General features: G+C 43.9%; 1 protein-coding gene across 1 annotated transcript in view; it reads right to left on the bottom strand.

The window, feature by feature from the left end:
* LOC144752809 (uncharacterized) overlaps window positions 1-24,012 on the bottom strand; it is a 489,465-nt gene extending 465,453 nt beyond the window's left edge. Inside the window, exon 1 of the mRNA XM_078640658.1 lies at window positions 23,888-24,012. The gene's annotated coding sequence lies outside the window, so the exon portion shown is untranslated. The remainder of the gene's footprint in view (window positions 1-23,887) is intronic.
* Between the last annotated feature and the right edge of the window lie 330 nt (window positions 24,013-24,342).

The following is a 24,342-nucleotide window of genomic DNA, read 5'->3' as shown; positions in this document are numbered from 1 at the left end:
GCCCCCTTCCATGTTTCAGGGACAGAGGCTCCACTAGCGATTTCGTTAGATAATAGATTAATGTAGGGAGCCCAGATATAGTCCTCGTGCTTCCAGAGGTCCCCTGGTATTCTGTCCGGACCGGGGGCCTTTCCTGGCTTAACTGCTTTAATTGCTAAAACCGTTTCATTCAGAGTAAATATAAGAGGGGGTTCTTGTAGTGCCATCTCTAAAAACGTGTTGGTCTGGTCTTCATTATCACCTGAGTCGGCACAAGCATATAGTAAGGAGAAATGCCTAACCCAAGTACTTTCTTCGAGAAATCTATCTTTAGTGTCTATTGCCCCTTTGGTACCACTGGCAATAAGGCTCCAGAAGGAGGTCTGATCTTTGCGCTTACAAGCATCTAACAGGTCAGACCATACCCTATCGTCCCATTCTTTTTTGGCCAAAAGTAGACATCTTTTGTACTGGGCTCTTTTGGTTTTAACATTGTCTGATAAGTTTTCCCTGACTGCAGTAATTAACTCCGATTTGGCTCTCCGGCATTCCTGGTTATACCAAGAATTACCCGTTTTTTTGCATTTGTGGGTGGTATTTGGTCTTTTTACCACTCTAGTCAAGATCTCACTAAGCCGGCCAATTAACTGGTCATGGGATTGTATCAGACAAGGACTATGGTTTGCAGTCCTGTCCTCCATCAAGGGGGACATGTGTCTAACAAAGACGTGATAGATCTGGCTAACAGTATTTACATTTCCTAAGACTAATGGCCATTTTAGGGACCTGCGATTATTTGCTTCTAGAGGGCCTTGTGATAGAAAATTATGTCTGGCTCTCTTATTGGTAGAGTTTGTAAACAGATTCTGCATAGAAAGAGTCAAAGGGTAATGATCACTCTCCATGCGAGCATCCACCTTCAGATCCACTACCATGGGCCATAGATGTATCGAAATCATGAGGTAATCTAAATGACTAGAACAAACACCTCTAATAAATGTTGGCTTGCTAGGGCAGTCTGAAGGCAGTCGCCCATTACATGCACGCAGCCCATGCTCAAACGTTAAACTCAGTAATTGTAGGGCACTCACAGTGCAGGCTACTTTGTATGTAGTGTCGACCAAGGGTATATTATTGGCACTGTCCTCATCTTTGTAGATGTCTTCGAGACCCAAAATCGGCTCGAAACTTCTATTAAAGTCGCCACCTACAATTACCGTTGCATTCTGATCTAACCCTGCCATGATGTTACCTAGGTGGGTTATGACTGGCGATTCTTTGCATGCTTGATGGGGTCTGTTATAGACATTGATGACATAGATAGTCTGTCCCTTGGGCTTTCTTAGTTCGATCATCAGGAGGTCAGAGTTGTTAGTATCTATCTGCTTATAACTTATCCCCCCTGTAATTTTTACCCATATTGTTAAACCACCAGACGGTCTGCCTCCATTAATGTTTATTGCAGGAATAAAAAGAGATCTATAATCGACCTTAAAGTAATTCTCTATCCCCCAGGTTTCCTGGAACAGGATATGGTCCCCGTTGTCAAGATATTGATGCCAAACAGGATCAGATAGATTTTTTCTCAGCCCTGCAATATTCCAACAAATTATTTTGTCTATTTCTAAAATTTCTTGGTTTACCTGTGCATGGGGTTGTCTGATAGTCTCAAAGGCATCAGTATTCAATATTCGAGTCGCGTCATTTTGTCTAGTAGGATGACTGGACAGCAATTCTCCCATGCAGACCAATGCATTTTGGTTGGGCTCAGCTTCTGGGTTGTGCCTAGGAGTGGCATCCCTTACTTCGTTGGAAAGCCCCCACCCCATGAGTCAATCGCAGTCGTTAAGGCCAGCCAAAACCCCAAACCTATTGGTGGTGCTAACTCCACAGTTATATGACGGAGCCCCGAACCCCCATCCATTTATAGCTGGATTCCATCTAGGCACTGGGGTATTAGGGTAAGGCAAGTTCAGCTGGTCACCTTGCCATCCTCCAACGCAATTGTCATTACGTGTTGGCGCATACATAGTAACATGATTATACAAACCCCGTCTGTTCACCAGGTTCCAGTTTGGCCCTTGGGTAGTCAAACAGGGCGTTTTTTGATGGTCACCTAGCCATGCACCAACCCTATTACTGGGGACAATATTAGAATCAATTTGCATGTGTCCCCATCCCATCTTTTGTTTCTTGCCATCCAAACTGACTTCAGGGCATTTTGTTTGGGTTCTTTTTTCAATTCATTGTAGAAGAATTCCAATGTAAGGGGGATTATGGTGCCACTTCTTCGTTGGGGGGGAGAATATTGGGCAAAATATTCGGAAGCGTGGCTGAGTTATGGAAATTTAGCACAACACAATCGCCATTCCATTTTTTGGAATTATTCCCAATCCATATAACCCTCCTTGCCGTTTTAACTTCATCAGCTAACTGCTGTTCTCCCCCCTGTGCCATCCTCATATTATTTGACAGCCAATGTAGTGCCTTGCTTGTTAGAGATGAAGTTGATTCTGTGTGGTCAGGTGGTAGGGTAGGAACATTTGCTAGTACTAAAATCAAAGGTGCAGCTTCTAGTACAAATTGTGAAGAGTCACTCTCAAGGCTATAGGGAGCTGGTTGAAGAGGCGGATCTATCGGGACCTCTTTTACTGGTTCTTGAATAGTAGGTCCAATTTGTGGATTCTCAGGGGGGATAGTCTCTGTTGGAGGTACGTCTGATACTATCCCACCCATATTGTGTATCTCTTGGCAAACCAACTGCTTAGTAACACTCTTTGAGACAATGCCTATCGCATCAACTAATGAGTCTTGAGTACCTCCCAATTTTTTTATTACCGCAGTAAGTTTGTCAATTTTACTAATCAGAGGCTTGATAAATGTCTGAATTTTCAGCTCTAACAGCTCAGAAATTTTGGACAATAAAGCTTCATCCAGTAACTCCCTAGTATTTTCCTCATACTCCCGACATTTGTTTTTAGATTTTGGTGATGGGGTAGCTTTATTCTTCCCTGACCTTCCACCCCCACGATTTTTTTGCATTTTACGGCACGCTCTAACTGCCCTAGTCGCCCTCTTTACAGACGGTGCTTCTTCCATCACATTGTCAGTATGTGTGTCCACATCAGTGTCCGTGTGAATCTCCATATCAGCCCCAATAGGGCCACTTATGTCCATACTTGCATTACCTGTGGAGTCAGTTTCACCGGTAATGATAATAGGGTCTTGTTGTATAACATCAATTGTTTGTGGAGTAGCAGAGGGGCTCATAGAGGGGAGGGTAGTTGACTGATATAGGCCCAATGATTGTCTACGATCACTATTTATCTTACTTACCACCTGGACAAGATAGTTGTCCATGGTGTTCTTTGGTGTCTCCGGTGCCATGGGAATGTTCTTTTTGGACATGATTTTGAAGCAAATAGATTTTATCTCGTGCCCATAGAATAGTAGAAAAGAAGGAACACTTGAAACAAGATGATCTTACTTCAATAGCAGGACTGGTAGCGCTTTTCTCCTCTTCCTTTTTAGGGGATGTGTTGGAGATATGTAGATTTTTCCAGGCGCATTCCCTGCAATTCCAGGCCTTACAAGATGTTAAAGAGGTGGCCTAGCCTAGCCTCCTCTGGCCTCTGAGGGCCGTAGAGGGCCCGCCCTTTGCCCGGGCTTATCCTGGCGCAGACCCGCGCGCGATCCCGCGACGCGGGGGCCGCAGGATCTTTAAAGGGCCTCCGGTCGCAGTTGTTGCGTCGTCAGGCGGCGCCCCACCAGAAAGGATCCTGGGAAATGGAGTCCCCGGCTCGGCGACCGCGGATGTCAAAACGCGGCAGCAGGGGGACTCTCAGGGCCAGGGGCAGCGTCCAGCAACCAGCGCCAGCAACAGTCTCAGGTTCAAGGGGTAAGTGTGTCCCAGCAACAGAAAGAGCGGCACCCGTTCCACCGGGGCCGCAGGATCTTTAAAGGGCCTCCGGTCGCAGTTGTTGCGTCGTCAGGCGGCGCCCCACCAGAAAGGATCCTGGGAAATGGAGTCCCCCGCTCGGCGACCGCGGATGTCAAAACGCGGCAGCGGGGGGACTCTCAGGGCCAGGGGCAGCGTCCAGCAACCAGCGCCAGCAACAGTCTCAGGTTCAAGGGGTAAGTGTGTCCCAGCAACAGAAAGAGCGGCACCCGTTCCACCGGGGCCGCAGGATCTTTAAAGGGCCTCCGGTCGCAGTTGTTGCGTCGTCAGGCGGCGCCCCACCAGAAAGGATCCTGGGAAATGGAGTCCCCCGCTCGGCGACCGCGGATGTCAAAACGCGGCAGCGGGGGGACTCTCAGGGCCAGGGGCAGCATCCAGCAACCAGCGCCAGCAACAGTCTCAGGTTCAAGGGGTAAGTGTGTCCCAGCAACAGAAAGAGCGGCACCCGTTCCACCGGGGCCGCAGGATCTTTAAAGGGCCTCCGGTCGCAGTTGTTGCGTCATCAGGCGGCGCCCCACCAGAAAGGATCCTGGGAAATGGAGTCCCCCGCTCGGCGACCGCGGATGTCAAAACGCGGCAGCGGGGGGACTCTCAGGGCCAGGGGCAGCGTCCAGCAACCAGTGCCAGCAACAGTCTCAGGTTCAAGGGGTAAGTGTGTCCCAGCAACAGAAAGAGCGGCCTTCTCAAATCATATTCCAATTCATAAAAAATACACATTTGCAAGAAAATGGGCAGTGGCCCAAGCTCCTGCATTATATAAAAATCATGTAGGATGGGATGAGGATTCTCCTCCCCACAAAATCCAGTTAAAAAGTCAACCTACTGCACAAAGGCAGTACCCAGTTAAACAAGAAGCTAAAAAGCAAGTCAGGGAGATCTTAGATCAACTTGAATATCAGGGGGTGATTGAAACATGCACCTCACAAATGAACAATCCTTTCTTTCCTGTCTCCAAGCCAGACGATTCATATCGTCTAGTTTTGGACTGCAGACACTTAAACTCCTGTTGCAAAACATTTGCAGTACAAAACTCACACAGTGCAGCACTAATGAATAACATCGTGCGCAAAAAATATAAAACGACATTAGATATCTCAAATGGATTCTTTTGTCAAAACATTGCACCTGAAAGCAGGTATTTGACCGCTTTCTCAACAATGGGGTCGCAAAAACAATTCTGTCGACTCCCACAGGGATTCAAGAACAGCCCAGGATTATTCTCAGCAAGGGTAACAGAGTTACTACAAATATATGATGATGAGGCATTATCTTATGTCGATGACATCTATCTCACAGATAATGACCTGGAGACATACTTGAAAAGAGTGAACACCATAATACTTGGGTTCGCAGCAGAAGGGTACAAATTCAACTTTAAAAAGTCACAAATTGCGCACCTAACTGTCCTATTTTTAGGATATGTATTATCAAGTGAAGGCAAAAGCCTAGCAGACAACTTCTTAGAGAAGTGTGCTGTACTCCAAGCACCAAAAACGCTGAAGAACTTACAATCAATACTAGGTTTCCTGAATTTCGGAAGAACATACATTCTAAATTATGCAGAGAGGGTTAAACCTCTCTACGAATTAATAAAACCTGATTTCAAACAAATCAATTGGACTCAGAAACACACAGAAATTTTAAGATCATTACAAACAGACATGTTAACTAAAACAAAACTGGAAACACGCGCAAATGAACGCAACCTTGTAATCCGAGTCATCATAGGAAGATGCGGATTCACGTACGTGACCTCTAATGAGGGAGCAACGGTACCAATAGCTTACAAATCACACTTGTACACACAAGCAGAAATGAAATTCAGTTCTACTGAAAAAATTCTGACTGCGGTTCAAACTGCTGTAGCAAAAGAAAGAGCCCTCGCACAAGGTAAACGAATAATAATCGTTACACCCGTACCTGCCCTAGAAGCAGTAACAAGAGCAAGCATTCGAAATGCTAAAGCTCTACATCCGAGATGGATACAATGGGTTATTTCTCTTGCTGCATCAGACGTAGTATGCGAATTTGATCCTAATTTAAAAACACAAGAATTTCTCCAATATGAATATGAATGTCCTCTGCCGAACGAAATTCTGCCTCTCGAACATTACGGCTGTATAATATATACAGACGGTTCAGCACAACCCGCAGTTGGGGGTAAACAGGCATACAGTGCTGGGTGCGCGATTGTTAAGGGTCGTTGGCACGAAGGAAAATTTAGACCACTGGTCACTAAAACTCAATCTCTAGGAGATTGTACAGCTCAGCAAGCTGAACTACTGGCTTTTAAGATAGCGCTTGAAAATACCAATCGCGAATTCCCCACACTAATAGTGTGCGATTCATATTACTGTGTTCAGTCTTACAATGAATATTTGCAGAACTGGGTTCAAAACGGCTTCAAAGATGCGAAAGGTGGCACAATCAAGCATAAAATGCTTTGGGAACAAGTAGTTCTTTTACAGAAAGAACTACAAAAGACTCACGTGATACATACACTGAGTCATCAACGTGATGGCGTTCACGTTGCGGGGAATTAATTGGCTGACGAGGCCGCGAAGGCAGCTGTGCAAACGGCTTCCGTAGCTGCTATCACCCGGTCAAAAACAAAAATAGACAGCGATATAATGGAAGCTGTGAATGCTTCAGTAAAAGATGATAGAAAAACACTCCCAAAAGGCTTTCCAGTAAAGTACTCATACATAACTGATGCGAATAATGTTCCTTTTGCTCGAATCCCTAGAGTGGGGGATAGGGCAATTCGGATGTGGCCCCAGCGCTCGGCTGACGCCAGAACTGTTATAAAAGATTTGCGAGTCTTTATCGGCACATATGCAGTTGGCGTGCTACATTCTGATCAGGGTCCTGCGTTTAGCTCTCGAGCTTACAAAGAGGGCATGGGCATTGCATTGCGGTACTCTTCTCCCTTCCATCCTGAGGGAAATGCGGTAGTGTAAAGAAAAAACCGTGACATAAAGCAATCTATAACGGCGAGGGTATTAGGTTCGGGTGATGGGTGGGTCAAACATTTAACAAGTGTCCAACGTAGTCTTAACAATCTGCCAAGAAATTCTTTAAAAGGTATCACTCCATACGAACTATTGTTCGGCACTGGAATGAAAATCCAGGACTTAGAATGTCAGACTTCAGTGGTGAAAGAAAAAGCCTTTGATATCAAAGATCGTTTGGCTGTTTTACAGGACTTAAATGAAACAAGAAGAAGTCTAAGTAACATAAAGTTAAAGCCAACAGCCACTGAAGAGAAACCACCTGTCCCAGCAAGACCTGTCTGGATTCCAAAGATTGGGGATCTAGTCAGAGAGAAGATCACAGTGAAGAAGGAATTTGGGCCTTCTTTCAGAAAAGCAGTACCTGTCTTAGCTGTCAGCGGAACAAGATCAGTAGTACTACCGCCCCTTGCTGGTAAAAAGGAGAACCGAGTTGTATCCATCGACCTGGTAAAACCACAATCATGTGGCCAATAATAAGTAGTAGGCCCAGTGGACTCCCAAGAAGTAGCGGAAGACCAAACCTTGCTACAATCCAAGAGGTTCAAACTGAAAGACTAATCACTTTTGATAAACCTGCAGTGAATAAAAAAGGACTATGCAACAAAGCCATGAAACTTGTGCCTCTTGCAACCCAAATTGCAACAGTTCGTCAAGAAACACCTGTCTACAATGATGTAGCTTCAGACTATACTAATGTGACAAAAGAAGATTCAAAGACAAAAGAAAATCCGGAAGCAATTCCAACAATTGACAGAACTGCCTCTGGCTACTTCATCAATTTCGATGACTTTTCTGATGATCCAAGTGAACATGAAGAAACGCCAGCAACAAAAAGTTTTAAACAAAAAATGACTGAACTCTTTCATCAACTCAAAGAAACATATCTGATTTCAGCATGGATTGAATTTTGGATTGTGTTAGGTGTACTTTTCCTCCTGCTTTGGCTCATCATGGTTTTATGTTTGGGTAGATTTATTGATGGAAAATATAGTACAATGGACACAGCAAGTCAGAACATCAACTTGGTCCTAAAGCCTCACAAATCCTCACACATCAAGAAAAGAGAACTGTTATCAGTAAACATCACAGCCAATCCAATACTCGGGGTGGGGGGTAGCATGAGACAAAACGGATTATGAAATCTATGGCCCGATTGAGCTCCAGAAATATCCACATCAGTTCAAGGTTTCATTAAGTGACTTTGTAAAACCAAGTTCTTTCTCTGATGATTGGGACTTTGAAAATATTAATAATATGATGTCAGATTTAGTAATGTCAGCAAAATTCACAGAACAAGATTCTTTGCAGGGTTCAGCAAAATATGAAGAAATATACTGTTATAATCATTATGGTCATCACTATTTGCATTAATCTGCTAATCCTAGAAATGTTTTTAATTATAACCAATGGGAACATTGTGCAACACCGCCAAAAGGCAGCTCGAAAACATTTTATGAGAAATTTCCATACTTCTCAGGGTTTAACACAACTGATCCAGAAACGTTTTATTTCAAAATGTTAAATAAGACAGGAATGAAAACAATGTTGACAAATACTAAATTGATTTATTCTGAAACATTTTATGAAAAAATGGTTACATTTGGTTTTGAATTTTGGAAAAACAACATTGAAACAAAAACCATCTGGGGTACAAAAGAATGGCAGGTACGAAGTTTAGAAGCATTACTTAGAGCCTGCATGATCCCAGAACAGATAATATTCCTGAATGGTTTAGCCAAGATAAAAGACTTAAACAAACCGTCTATTCCAAAGCCCATACCTGATAGTAATAGCACTACAGATGTGGAGATAGACGTATCCCATATTTTACACCAAAACAGAACAAATCCTGATTGGAAAAAATGGTTGATCTGGCCCCCAGACACAAATAACTGTCAAAATAGATTCCTGAACAAAATACAGGGGTTCAAACAGACCAGGCCAGACCCAAGATATTCCCAGAGACAACATCCAGGGATAGTTACAACATACAGTGTAGGGAAACTATGCCTCGAATGGCTACAGAAATCCACACTGGCTGAAATTAAGCAACACTTGACTTTACTTAAAGACGGTGCTGACTTGCGAGATTTCATAATGGGACCTCGCAAACAGCGTCAAAAACGTTTCATATACGCCGGTATATATGCTGCTTACAACGAAGCTTGGAAAGTAATGCAAATTGAAACGGCAGAATAAATACGAGAAATTGATCGTATTCATTTGGAAAAATCACTTTCTGTAGTGGACAATGGGTTAACGACTCTGTCCTCCAGAATATATTCACTGGACAGCATTGTATCCTCTGCTATTGATATAATAGAGCAGGACTTGCTAATGTTACAACATGGACAGTCCCAATTACGTTCTATTGTACAGCTAGGCTGGACGTTACAAAACTTGCGTTCAGGCTAAGTGCCATGGCGTCTAATCAACATAACGTCATTGTTTGCTATCTGTAACCTTACTGATAAACAAATCAGTTTGGCACAAAAAGGAGCAGACTATACGATTCTGAGCATTGAAAAACGTGAGAGATTACCATTGACAATGTCAGAGAGACCTGTCATTTAATGGATAATACACGGAACAATTACAATTCCGATAACAACTTCCAGTTTAAGTATTGCCAAAAATATATACCAGCAGGCCTGTATGAAAGGTTGGGTAAAGGATACATCAAGTCAACCTGGAATTTACCTTATACACACAAATATTATAGTGAAGGAAAAAAGGAGGTATTTCTTAGTGGTAACAATTGTAAAAAATCATTAAGCGGTACACTTCTGTGTCAAGGTATTAACTTGCATGGAGCCTGCAAAGGTTCATCAAATAACCTTTCATGTCACCTGCATGGCACTCCTGCAACACAGATAGAGCCATTTTTCAGACAGCTTTCCAACGGCAGCTACGTTCTAATAAGTAACCACAGCTGTTGTGGCATGGTGCCAGGAAAAGCCTATCTCGTGAGCGTTACTTCCATGGTCACTTGCTGTATGCAAGTATTGTATCCAAACAGCATTCCAGACATGGAGGCGGCAATATGGCCTTCTTTGAATATCTCTTCTATTCGAATTGATACTTTAAGCAGAATGAAGTCTATTCTTTTACAGACAACTGTGCCTTTAACCTCGTCCAAAGAGACGAATGATCTGCAAGTTGCAAGGACAGCGGCAGAGATATATACCCTATTATCAACAAATTGCCCCGTGCATTTCGTAGAAATGTTAGGTCAAATTTTAAACATGTCTGATACTAGTGGCATCGCACATGTATTTAAGACAATTTTTTCGGGACTGTTAGCACCCTTTGAAACAGTTCTGGGCATTTTCCCGAATTTTGTGCAATCTTTATTCGGCGGCCTGCCTCTTCTTTTGGGATTTGTAGCAGGAATTTTATTTTTGATCCTTCTGCTCCGATATGGCAAGCTAAGCCACAGACAAAACAACAGCTACGATGGAAGGAACGATCCTAGCAATACGCTACTGAGACCGAATCACTAGAGTCCTCGGATTAGCCCGGCTAAGAGATCTGAATACAACCTGGTTTCTTTCATTCAGACCAATCTGGCAAGATTGCATCTTACCTGTGCTTCGATGTCTACTATGCAGAGAAGAATGTGTGTTGGACGTCTGTCTTACCTAATATCAGCAGTACATATGGATATCGATACTTTGCTTGGTTCGGTAACGGCTCATGCAACGTGTTGTCCCCAGCGGCTACCTATTCTGATGACGGCATTCGTTGAGGCTTCACCATTACGAGTAGGTGGCGGTGAAGTACGAGATAAAAGCCTGACATGATCGATGATGGCAATCATTCTCACACATGCACTGTTTCGGCTTTTTCGAACTTGGTCGAACTTTCACCTGATGTTTCACCATCCCTTGGATCTGCCACACAAAAATAAACTTTCAGGCTATGGGTATGGCATCACTTTGGAGTGATCCTTCTTCTATAAAAAGAGGAATAGAGATATTGTTAAATCTGCCATTTAGCACTACACTCTAAAGTTACGCCATTGAAACAAAAGCTCTGGAAGTCTTTTGGTGGCCTTGTTATCCGACAAATGTACATCACACCTGTTAAAATGTTTGAGGCGAAATGTCACGTAGAGAATCTTTATTCAGTTCGTCAGGCACAACTTTAACTCAGAGTGGCAGTTGAACTGCCAGCCCACAGAACCAGGACAAAGGAAGATTCCAATGGCATAGTGCAAGGGGGAAACGGGGAAGACCTAGGGTAAACAGAAGTTAACACGGAATATAAAGAGGGTATATGCATAAAAGGAAAGTTACACTTGAGAGGATATAAATTAAATGGAGATTACAACACATCCTTTCTATTAAAAAAATAGTTTTCTGTTAACAGAAGAATGAAAGAGTATATAGAAATCAAGCACAATACATGAAACTGTTCTTAATATAGTTAAAGACACTCACTGGAAAACATATTCCTTGTGCCACCCAGGAGCTTGAAAACAACGTGGATTATGTGAGCATTAAGGCTGCTCTTGAAAGGTAGACACTGGCATTTTAGCGCAAAATCTTAACTCTGAAAAAGAGACATCGGACATTGCAATTCTGTTTATGTTCCACATCCTACCATCCTCAAGTGTCACCACATTAGTATCGACTGTAGTTTCTCTAAGTGGCTTGGAAAATGTACTCATACCTCCCTTATTAGGAGTCAGGAGCCTTGAGCACCACTGAGTCTCCCACGTTACATCTTCTATATTTCACTCCATGTTTGCTGTCATATCTCCTTTTTTAGTCGTCTTGATGATTCTTGATACACTCACTCACAATTTCTTGATGGACCCATCTGGCTTCCCCACCACCCATCCAGTTGGGAAACCTTTTAGTGCCAGGCAGTCTACCCTTAAGCATCAAGAAAGGTGAGACGCCCGTAACAGAGATGGAGGCGGTGAGATAGGAACACAGCAACTTTTTGATGGCAATATCTACCAATGTCCCAGAGATTTGAGCTGACTGAATACACTCCTTTAACATACGGTTCACCCTCTCCACCAGTCCATTGCTTTAGGAGAATATAGAGCAATTTTTAAGGTACACAATAGATGAGTTCTTTAGAAAATCATTCATCTCAACAGACGTGATTTGAACACCATTATCTGTGATGAGAGAACTTCAATCATGCAGGGCTCAAAACATCGAAATATTCTTACTAGACCTGCAGGTCTAGTAACTTTAAAAAGCTACTCGACCTAACTGTAGTGCACTTGACCTCTGTGAGGAAATGTGACAAGTTAACAAGATTTAAAGGCATTTGTGAGCAATAAAGATGCCTTAAAATCTTGCTATTGTGTCATATTTCCTCTACTTTCAGAGACAGGGGTCAAAAGTCAGTCTTCCTTCCTACTCGCCAGAAAGGGCGAGTAGGACCTAAAAATAGCTCGCCCTAGTTAAATCTGATTCGCAAATACAAGCGGGCGAGTGGATTTTTCGAGCCCTATCATGAAAGTGTCTGACAAGAAATTAATTATGTCACAGGTAGTAATAATATTGACCACACTAACAACAATCCAGTGGGAATAATAATCCACTAAATCAATAATGAACTTGCCAGACCACTTTGAACCATTGAGAGTACCCATGATGTCTAGTCCTAATTTGACACATGGGTTAGATAGTACTTTCACCAGAGAGAGAGGAGCCTTCCTTACATGCTTGCTTTTATCGCTCATGGAGCATGGGGGGCAAGTCAGTTGCCTTGTTTCTCCTATGAAAAAAAATGAAGGCATATTAATCCACAGACAATAGAGATTGTTGTATGTATCAATATTTTGAAGGTGCTCTCAGATGCGATGATCATGGAAAAGAAGGCACAGGCAAGAAAAGCTATCGCCTAGGGTTACAATGTTTGCTCAAGCTTGGAAGTCAAGATTGAAACCAGGTTTCCTGATTAGACATTGTATAGTTCCAATACTAGATGGGTATCACCTTATTTCCCCTTCTGCCCTAATGACAATTTTATTTGTGAATGAATAAGTAAATTACGTCTTGTTAGACACACAGACTCTTTGAAAAGAAATGTCTCTGCACTGGAAGCGAAGGGTAGCATGACCCAAGAGGCAAGTAATTTGTCTAGTTCAACCAATACAAGGCCTTAATTGTCATTATGGATGAAGCAACATTATAGTCTATTATATCATATATGAGATATATTTTTGTACCGTGCACATCCTGAACTGATTTATTTGAAGATGCTCTCAAATGTGAAGGTAATGGAAAAGGAACCAGAGTAAGAAAAGTAATTGCCTAGAGCCACATAGTTTTTTCATGTTGGGTAACTGTCATTGAAACCAGAGTCTCTGGGTCATGGATCTGCAACTGATTGTGACTGACCTGGGCATGTTATTCAAGTGCATTCAAAACATTGTTTGTATTTTTAGAAGATAGGGCAGCAGCATTGAAAACACTCCTTTCCAATGAACAGGTGCACCTTAGACAGAAACAGTGCAAGCTTCCGAACTTCGGAAGCAAGGTACATCTATGGCAGAATCAGCATAATCCTTTCCCATGACAGAATAGTTACAAATCGGGCAGCAGCAGCACACGCTTTACTGCCTCACATAATAGGGAAAGTATGGCAGTAACAAAGCAAGCTTCCCTCTCTTAAAGAACATGACAAGTTAAGGCACGAGTGACAAATAGGTAAAAGACAGATTTCTGAAGAGGTTATTTAAGTTACTGAGATTCTTGTTTAGGTGCTGTTCCAAGACGGCATCCTAAAAGTCCTGCTACAGTCTGTTGAAGACCTGCTTCTTGTGTTGATTCTCAGGTCTCCCATGTATTGAGAGGTAGCTGTTAAATTGTAGGTCAGTGGTATTGAAGCAGAATAGCTACAGCATAAGCATGCGCCAGATAAGCACACAGATAGCACCCTCTTAGAAATGGTTTTGAATACACTGAGGAACTGTGCAATCAAATATTGCATGATGCACCTGTTCAAAATGTTGAGGACCTCCAATGCCTAACTTGCTTTTATTCTTGGAATGGAACACTTACAGAGCTCTCATAAAGCAACTCTAGCCTCATTTCCATCGTCCATTTGTCTCCTAGTATTGTTTCTATACATTATCACATTTACAGTATTCACTTGTTTCAAATTACTGAGACTGGAAGCACTTACAAGCACAGTTTGTCACGCCCCTACAGGTGTAAAAAGTGTATTACTTAAAGTTATAGATGATGATCCCATTAACATAGTGAGGAGTCGTTCTGAATCATCTGCAGTGATTTGCGCGTTGTGTACAAACCACAGCCCTGCGAAGTACCATTCATCAGGTGTTAGACTAACGCATGCGCTCTACAAAAATGATATACAATACAATACAATTTCAGTGTGGTGGTCCGCATCACCGTACTGAAATGCAAAGTTACGCATTTATTATAGCGACTCCTGTCAAGTCCGGAGCGCTGCTAATGCACTAGATTACTGAAAGCCAGAAGGTGGCAGGGTCTAGCTCTCAGCAGGCTTGGGGGCTGGTTCAGCTGCTCACAAGCAGCTCTAGCTTCTATTGGTACCAATCTAGTCAGTGCGTCTAATGGCTGGTACCGGGAAAGTCAGTGAGGGTGAGTAAGGAAACGTTTTGGAAGATACTTTCTTAAATTGGCAGGACATCCTTCGAGAGAGAGCGGCAGGTACATTTATTTGCTGCCAAAAAGGGCCCCGGGGGAAGTCAGGTCGCAGACCAGTCTTCCCCCGGGGTTTTCGCACAATGGCCCAGAAGGACAGGGTGTTCAGGGGGCAAGGGGTTGGTCTGGGGGCATAGACTTGGACTAGGTTATAAGGGCCAGGGGAGGAGTTGTGTCCTCTTCCTGCACCCAACATCACTGTGAAAGGGTTCAGGAATTTTTGGTCCACCCACCCTCCCTACACGTTGTTGAGGGTACGGGGAAGGGTAGGATAGCGTGCCAGTTTGGGACGGGTTATTCCGTTGGATATGGGCAGTATTTTGGAGGGGTAGGGAGTCTCAGACGGGCACACCCACTCCTCCGGGGGGTGAGAGAAACAGCTGAATGATGGGGGTGCGGAATACAAGAGTGCGTTGGCGGGAGATACATGAGAGGATGTTGAAAGATTAGCGAGGAGGTGAATGGAGAGTTGGAAGAGGCACAGAAGTGAGCGACAAAACTGAAGGGAGAATGGGAGAGGTGAATGAAATGTTATCGATTTGGGGATTGTTGAGCTAAAATTGATGTTTTGGTTAAGGTATTGCGTTTTTACAACCTGTCCTAATAAATGGCCTTTTACGCTTCAAGAACAGCGTGGAGTGTATTTATTGTGCAATGAAGCATGGCCAGCTGAGCTTGCCGCTGCTAATATTTTAAAAATAATCATCTCGCCGACCCGTCACCCGACCCCCACACCGCACAGGCGGCCAGCTGAGAGTGAACCACCTACTGCACTGCAGCCTGCAGCTGCCGGTAGGACTGATTCCGCAACCCAGTAGCCCAGCACCAAAGAGCACACCACAACAGTCTGTGCAACTGGCTGAATGCCGCCCTGAATGCCCAGCGTTGCCGCGGCTGAATCCGGACCAAGTCGTACTCCTCCTTGCAGTCACGTGTGGCCCGTACTGAATTGCAGCGCTAGCCACGCAAAGTGAAAGTGCCTGGAGTGATGTATTCTCTGCTTTTAATAAAATTCATTTTTAATAGCGGATTCTGCGTAGCATATTCCCCTGAAGCCTCACACAACAATATGATGAATGAAAGGCACTGCACATAATCACACTGTTAATATGAGGCTGGTTATGTTAAATGTAGGATAAATTACTACTATTACTAATAAGCCTGGCTGGCTGTATCACCTATGTCTGCCTCAGCCAGCCCGACCACTCAGAGACTCTCCTGAGGCTGCCCATCCCTGGTGCTGTCTGTGGCGGCTGTAAATCCGTGAGTCAGCTGACTGTTTACTCTCTGTGTTAGTCAGCTGAGAAGAGATTCTATGGCAGGACCGGAGGCTTCAGATTACACTTTCTCAATTTCTTTACTACTCAATAGTAGCCAATAGGAAAAAAGTAAACATTTCACAGAACTACACATCCCATGAGGCTTTAAACCATGCCTCCTTATTCAACCAATAACATGAGAGGTTAACATATAAGATAATGAGGCACCATTTTGGCTTCCTCTTTCTTTGCTGCTCCGCAGTCAAGATAAGTGCCTCATTACTTTGCTCACTAATTTGCTCATAGATTGCTATGGATTTATATTGTATATTATACTGTTATATTTCATAATGTTTTTACAGTGTTTTATAATATTGAGTGATTTATTGTTCGTGTATGTTAATTAGCACTTTTGCGCCGCGTTGCTCGCGCACTTTAGTTCCTGCGCTGTGCTAGGTTTTGGTGATTTGTCCCCTTTAATATTATGTTTTTATGCCTGTATGAAATTAATTTTCGCGTGGATGCGAAATTGCCGCCAGCGCTTCTGCGCTGCTGTGGGTTGGGCCCCCACCCCTCAGGGAGCGAGAAGCACACCGGAATCCAGGCCGGGAGCCTGCATGCGACTGTGCACGCGTGTTGCCTCTCGCAGGTGCTGGGACAGACGTCGAGCCCGGGCTAGCTTCCGGTACACACGCAGCTGCGGTGGAAGAGCCGGTACCGACCAGTTAATTGTGGCGATTTTTTATTGCCAATAATTGGCGCTCAGAGCGCGCATTAACCCCAGTGATCGGGGAGAATAATTTTTAGAAGACCCTGTGCTGACAAGGCCTCCAGGGTCTATGCCCTCCATTAGTCCTATCAGCAAGGGTTTGTGTATACAGTCTTTTTGGTACCTTTTTTGCCTCCCACTGCCCCAGCTTGCTCCCGACCGACACCCGTGCTCTTGTGAGTTCTGAGTTGCAAAATTTGGCTTCTCTCTGGAGAATATTTTTCGAGCCATATATATTTATATATATTTGCATCATGTCGGACTGCGACATTTATGAGGAAGAGGTAGCTGCGTTTGATGAGCATGAGGATGATGGATATTACTATGATGAGTCTATGGACACTATTATTGAAAAGAAGCTTGATTCCAGACTGGATAAGGTCCTCTCCTCGGCTCTTTTACCTATCTCACAATGCTTAGATCAACTGGTGGGTAATCCCCCAGTCCCTTCTGACGCCCAGACTCCTGCTCATCTCCTTGAACCTAATCCACCGGGACTCCCCTGGCCCCACGTTAAGGTCTACTCTAAATGACGCACTTCCAAGGACCAGACTTTAGGAGCCTTGCCTCCCCCTCCTTCTCCTATTCATACCTTCTCTCTTCCTCCCACTACCGCTACTGACACAGACACGAACTCTTCACAGGAATCCTGACCCCGTAAGCACACCAGGAAGCGCAAACACACCTCTCCTCCCGGCCAACCTTCCCCCTTCTTGTTTAATCCCTCGGACATTGTCCATCCCCGTTCCTCTGATTGGTCTCCCGCCCTGGCTGTGGTGGAATACATGTAAGTACACTTGCGCAAGAGCTTTGACAAGGACGTTAGGGCCTGACTCAAATCAGAATGCCGCGTCACGATTTAGCTCACAAGGTGGCTGTTACCCCCAAGAGTGACTCTTCCATGAAAACATTTTTAAAGAAATATAAAAAGAATCCTAAGAAAGGTATTGAACGCGCCCTCATGGCTTGCCAGGATAAATTACTGGACGTAAAGGGGCACACAAGGTAGTGGTGGTTACACTGCCGCACTTCAAAGAAAAATTGTCAGACACTGGTACATTCGGATAATGTGTCACATAGGTGTATTACACAACAAAAGTCTAGTAGGTGCCCCTCAGGCAGGGTAAGATACCCCACTACCTAGAGTATCGATAAACACAAGACACACAGTGACTTGTTCAATGTATACACAAAGCGAAAACCCCGACACTCTAATCATTCATATATACAATTTTGTATATGAGTCTATAAAGCTAAGTCAACACCACACTGATGAGTGAAACTTTCTATCACAGGAATCACATGAAATAACAGATTTTGTTCATTTGTTACAAATATTTATTTGCTAATAGATATCAAAAAAGATTCTTTCCTCAATAACACCACAACCAATGTTTTAACATTCACAAAGGATGAGTTCTGTGATGTGCTCAAAGTTCCAATTCTTTGTCATGTAGAATGAAAAACAGCCAACGCACGTTTTGTCACCACCCTGACTTCCTCAAGGCTTAGATCATGTTGTCACAGAGCCCTGAGACACTTTCCCCTGGCTCTGAAATCCTGAAATATGTGGAGTTCTTGGTCCCGGCTGGCCACTTGGTAAAAGCGGACTGTAATTGTAAGACGGTATTAAGTGCAAATTAATACTAAATGTAATTTACATCTGAAAGAGAACCTTACATTTACGGTTTAGGTTGTGTTCGTATCTAAAAAGAGCTCACTTGTAATTACTGTTTCTGGTCCCCTTCTTTCCTATTGTGTCCTGGGCACCGAATCTCAAATACACATCTATTTCAAGCGCCGCACATGCCTACTGGTTATAAAGGGTTCGCGGTCAGTGAGTTCTACAATTTCGCCACCATGGTCTAGGACTAGTTTACGCTTTAGACAAAACACTTTCATAGGCCATAGTTAATATTAGTCTGCTTGACTGATGTTGAATCTAATATGGATGTAGATAAAATCCGAAATGCAATAATGTGGAAAAACTAATGTTGGAAAAATCCTAAAATAACAAGTCATACAGAGAGAAGGTTACTATTCAAACATAGGATTTCCCCTAGTTGTTAGTTAAAAAGTAATTTACACTGCTAAATCAGTCTAATGTCACGCTGATAATACAAGACACTTACAGACAATATAGAAAGAGTCTACGTTGTCAAAATCATCCAACATTTAGATGCCTAAACTGTTGAGGTACCGAAACTAAGACCCTATATTTTGGAAGAATAGAGGAAATCCGTTAATGCTTTCAAACCAGTGACCAATTACCCAGACTGTGACCATGTGCAAGACGTTTCAGTCAAAAAAACTTACATTTAGTAAATACAATTTCCGTCCTGAAGACAAGTGAGTTATGTTATATTATGTTAATTATTTATTTATAGAGCGCTCGTACGCCCGCAGGCTTCATGGCGCTATTGAATCTTTAGAACACAACACAGCTTTGGGTACTTAAGCAGGAATAAGTCAAATCCTAGTTCAGTTGCAATAAGCTTGTCTAAAGAGCAGAGTTTTAAATGCCTGCCTAAAATCAAGAAGATCCCCACTCTGTTTCAGGGTTAACGGCAGGGAGTTCCATAGGAAAGGGGCGAGATATTGGAAGCTACTGCCGCCCTGACGCTTTTTCCTGTATGCTGGAATTATCAGTAGCTCTTGTTGAGCGGATCGAAGGTTTCGTGGAGGGATGTATTTGCAAACTAAATTCCGAATAAATTTCGGGCCTTTGCCCTGCAAGGCTTTGAAAATGATGCAGCCAGCTTTGAAACTAGCTCTCTGAGCCACTGGTAACCAGTGGAGTTTTTCCAACCCTGATCTAATAGATTGCCATTTAGGTTGTTTAAAAATGAGCCTGGCTGCCTGATTTTGGGCATATTGCAGTCTCTTCATCTGCCCTACAGGAAGGCCAAGATACAGGCTATTGGAGAAATCAATCCGTGATAAAATTAAAGCAGCAATTGCCTGAATCAAGGCTGAGTGAGTTAAAAATTGAGATATTTTCTTTATCTTTCTCATTTGAAAGAAACACGTTGAAACTGTGATAAGACCCTAGATGTCGAAAAGATACACACAATAAATTTGTACAGAAAAATCTGATCAGAATAGGACGGAAAGCTCGATGCAAGGGGTACACCCAAGAGCCCAAACAGGCAGGCTTCTACCTCTACAGATCCAGAGGTTTCCGGGGCTGCTTCAACAGAGGCGCCAACAGGTGCTACAAGAATTTTGACACACAATCTTCAGGTATGGCCACCGAATTTTCTATCAATTCCCCTCAGGGGCAGATTGTTATATTTTGTAAGGAACTGGACATGAATAACCTCAGATGCGTGGGTCATCCACACAGTTCAGGGATATCAGATAGAACTGATTGCCTCCCCAAACCAGAAGACTCCCCCTCGACCGCTCCTTTTTTCGCTACGAGAACAAGTTTTTATAGACTCCGAACTGCAAGAGCTTTTGACCAAGCAGGCTATTGCCGTAGGACCCTTCATTTCTGGTGGGTTTTGCAGCAACGTTTTCCTGGTACAAAAGAAGCGTGGCGGTCAGAGGTTGGTGTTAAACCTAAGAGAATTCAATCCCTTTGTGGTGTACAGACACTTCAAGATGAAGGGCATCCATCTGTTGAGGGACCTTCTCTTAGAGAACGACTAGATGGTACGGCTAGACCTAAAAGATGCCTATCTCATGGTTCCCATTTGCCCTTCCCATCAGCAATTTCTCGAGTTCTACTGAAAAGGACAATGGTACAGGTAGCTCTCCCTTCCTTTCGGACTATCATCTGCCCCTTGGGTTTTTACCAAACTGCTGAAGTCGGTGGTCACTCAGCTGAGAGACATGGGTGTTCGAATAATCATTTACCTCGACGACATGCTCATTCTGGAACAAGATTGGTCCCTCCTCCTCACACATTTGCAGTGGACGATCTCACTTCTACAAAATGTAGGCTTTGTGATAAATCTCAAAAAGTACATGACTGTTCCAAGTTAGCAGGTGGAGTTCCTGGGGTTTCAAATAGATTCGGCCAGTGGTCAACTTCTCTTGCCCAGGCCCAAGATAAAGTCCATAAAGAGAGAGATCCGCTCCACGCTGTCAAAACAAATGATCTCTTTAAGAGTCTTGCGAGGATTGTGGGCCTGTTGGCCTCGTCCATTCAAGCCATCTTTCCAGGCCCATTTCATTATCGGGCATTACAACGGCTCAAGATTTTCTATCTCCAAAAACGGTTTTATTACGATCATCTAATTCTCTTGTTGCCGGACGCTCAAGAGGAGCTTCAGTGGTGGCTAGATCACATGAAAGCATGCAATGGCAAAGCCATTTTCGGCGCTTCTTCGGGCGTCGTCATAGAGTCCGACGCCAGCTGTTGGGGCTGGGGCGCAAGATGTGGAGACTTTGCCACCGGCGAACGATGGTCAGTCGACGAACTGAAGTTACACATAAATTGTCTGGAGCTATTAGCGGGCTCCTTTGCCATTCGCTGGATTTCCCCTCTGAAGAGCAATTGTTGCATCCTTCTCAGGATGGACAATGTGTCAGCGGTGCGTTATATCAATCGTCTGGGAGGGACAAAATCCCTACTTCTGGCAAACATTATGAGGGATTTTGGGCATTTTTGCCTCGATCAAAATATTCGCAAAATATCTCCGGGCAAGCTGAATCAAGTTGCGGATTGGAACTACAGGTTCCTCTGAGACTTCAGCGATTGGAGACTTCAACTCTCAATATTTGCAGAGATCATGGCTATGCGAGGTCCATGCCAGATAAACCTCTTTGCATCTCGCCTCAATGCTAACCTCCCTCTTTTCTTCAGTTGGAGATCAGACCTGATAGCGACGGGAACAGATGCGTTCCTGCATCATTTGGGGTCTCAGATGAATTATGTATTTCCCCCTTTTGCTCTGATTAAGAGGGTGGCGGCCCAGGTCCATCGACAGGGGGCATCAGTAGTGTTAGTCACACCCTAGTGGAAAACTCGGTCATGGTTACGACACTTTTGGAATTGTCAGTGAATCTTCCTTTCCAGCTTCCAGTGTTCCCATTGCTTCTCCAGTACCCAGTAGGATCTCCGCATCCTCTGGTTCTGCAGAACCAACTGTCCCTCATGGTGTGGACAATCTCAGGAGACATGACAGAATTGAAAGACTTTCATCAGTGTTTGCCGACTTTATACATAAATCTTGGGCTCCATCCACCCGGAAATGATATTCAGCTTTATGGAAACGATGGGTGGGTTTGTGCTTGTAACGACAGGTGGATTCCATGGGATCAGACTTAAAAGAAGTATTAAAATTTCTATCTGAATTCGCAGAATCTAGTCTTGCATACAGGTCTGTTAATAATTTTAGGTCAGCCCTTTGAGCTGGACATAATCACATTGATGGTAAGCCAGTAGGGATGCATCCCCTAGTATGCAACTTGATGAAAGGTATTAGAGTGGCTTGCCCACCTCAACCTCGATATAATACATTGTGGGACGTTAATAAAGTTTTGACTTTATTGGAACCAAGGCCATAAACAAAACAAATGTCCGCTAAACTCACAATGCTATTATGTTTAATCTCTTGTAGAAGAGTGTCTGATGTAAGAGCCTTAGATTTGGCAGGTAGGATGTTCTCTCCACAGGGTGTCTCTTTTATTATCTCTAGGAGGACCAAGACCATGTCACGTTCGGTAGAGTATCCGGCTTTTCCACACAATGATACATTATGTGTTTTACAATGTTTAAAAGTTTATGAGGAACGCACCTTAGACTGCTACGTTAGGTCAATTACTGTTAGCAATTCAAAAACCCTTTCGACCGGTTTCTGCGGCCACTCTGGCGCACTGGGTCATGTCTGAATCAGGCATTGATGTTTCTGTTTATGGTGCGCACTCTGCTAGAGGAGCTATGGCTTCTAAGGCATATGTTTTGGGTTCCCGCTTGGAAGATATCCTGCCATAGAATACAACATTTTCCAGCTATTGCGTCAAGAATTTTTTATTCTATTAAGGACACGGAGGCGAGGATTATCCCACCCGTTGGGACAGGTAAATGTCAACTGTCATGTTGCAAGACGATGACTATGCAATGTATTTTTTCCCACCCTTGAAAGTTTGAACCTCTTGGGTTCCCTATTTTCAAACTTGTTTCTGTTTCAGGAAATGATTCCAAACAACCCTGAATCTATGATGATCAGTGAAATGGACCCTTTTATCGCTGGAGGATAGCTATCGCTTCCAAGCTGTGGGTCGTGCTCTCCGTTGAGAGTTGGAGTTTGTTGGTTGCTTTCCGTTGAGAGCCTGGACTGTTTGCACTTTTCGGACTTTTATAGACTGGTTTCGCAAAGAAAGAGGAAGCTAAGATGGTGCCTCATTATCTTATATGTTAACCTCTCATGTTATTGGTTGAATAAGGAGGCGTGGTTCAAAGCCTCATGGGATGTGTAGTTTTGTGAAATGTTTACTTTTTTTATTGGCTGCTATTGAGTAGTAAAGAAATTGAAAAAGCATAATCCCCGCCTCTGTGTCCTTAATAGAATCAAAAATTCTTGGATAGCTGGAAAATTTTGAATCCATGTTCAACAGCCTAAGGGGCATCTCACATCCTGTTTGCTTTGATACAGACTCAGCCCGGGTCCCACGTGGGAACAGAGCGGCCTGGAGTCAAGACTGATCCTAAGCTCTGCATTTGATTGATTGCCATGGAGGAGCCAGGGGGCCCAGTCTGAATAGGCTGGTTAAGGCACTGGCAGGATCTGTTTTAATTGTTTTTCTGCCGGCCCGCCCGGCAACATGAACAGGTGTCTGACCCGTGCAGCGCAGAGGTCCCATGATCATGTTCAATTTCCTGCTTGTGTCCCAGCCCAGCCCCCAACCACCCTCCCAGGTTAGTGACCTTCCATTTCTGGTGCTTTGCAGCTGTTTTAAGATCTTCTTAGAGTAACTTGTAAGAAAGTGTCACTCATAGTTACACTGAAATTATGAAAATGTCACAAATAGCAATAGCTTTGGCAGCTGTGAAACCACAAACTCCAAATGGCAGCAAACTAGCTAAATGGCGCAACATACCCAACCACTACATAGCCATACGTATCTACAGAGCACTCTAAAACTATTGGTTGCATTTAATGTGTCTACTAGAGCAGCCAGCGTCTAAGAAAGCCAAGAGTTTCAATCATAAACAATATAGCTTGCTGAAACGGCACTGTTATTGCGAATAAAAGAGTAAAAGCGCAAACGTAGCTGCCTGAAACAGAAAGTCTCACCCCTGTCTTCTTGCTCTCCCATGTTAAGCTTGCCTTCCTGGAACTCAGAATGTGCGCAGCATGATGTCCCCCTCTTCACACTCCAGCCTCCTCCAATGAGTCACCACTGGAACAGAATAGAGAACTGACAGCTTTGAGAGAATTAATCTGTGGCGTCCATGGAGTGACGTCGCACGTCCTCTGCCACGTGCAGGTCGCGCGGAGTCACGCTGTCAGAGGACGCCGGCTCCCCGGCGTGCGCAGTGTGAAGCTTCGTCGTGTTTTGCGTTCTTTCGGGGGCCCTGTTCTAGAGATGATATAGCGCGTCCTGCGCGTGGGCATTAAGGGCCCGCCTCATCTGTCCAGATCTTCACACTGAAGGCGCAGACGCAGACTACAAGTGGTGTTTGTGATGTCAAAGGTGAGCTATTTTGCTGGGTACTGGGGAGAGAGGTATGCCAGGAGGCCTGACCGTT

Source organism: Lissotriton helveticus, chromosome 5_1 (genome assembly GCF_964261635.1).
Source record: "Lissotriton helveticus chromosome 5_1, aLisHel1.1, whole genome shotgun sequence".
Lineage (NCBI taxonomy): Eukaryota > Metazoa > Chordata > Amphibia > Caudata > Salamandridae > Lissotriton > Lissotriton helveticus.
The sequence above is the reverse complement of the archived record's forward strand: the minus strand, read 5'-3'. Positions and strand labels throughout refer to the sequence as shown.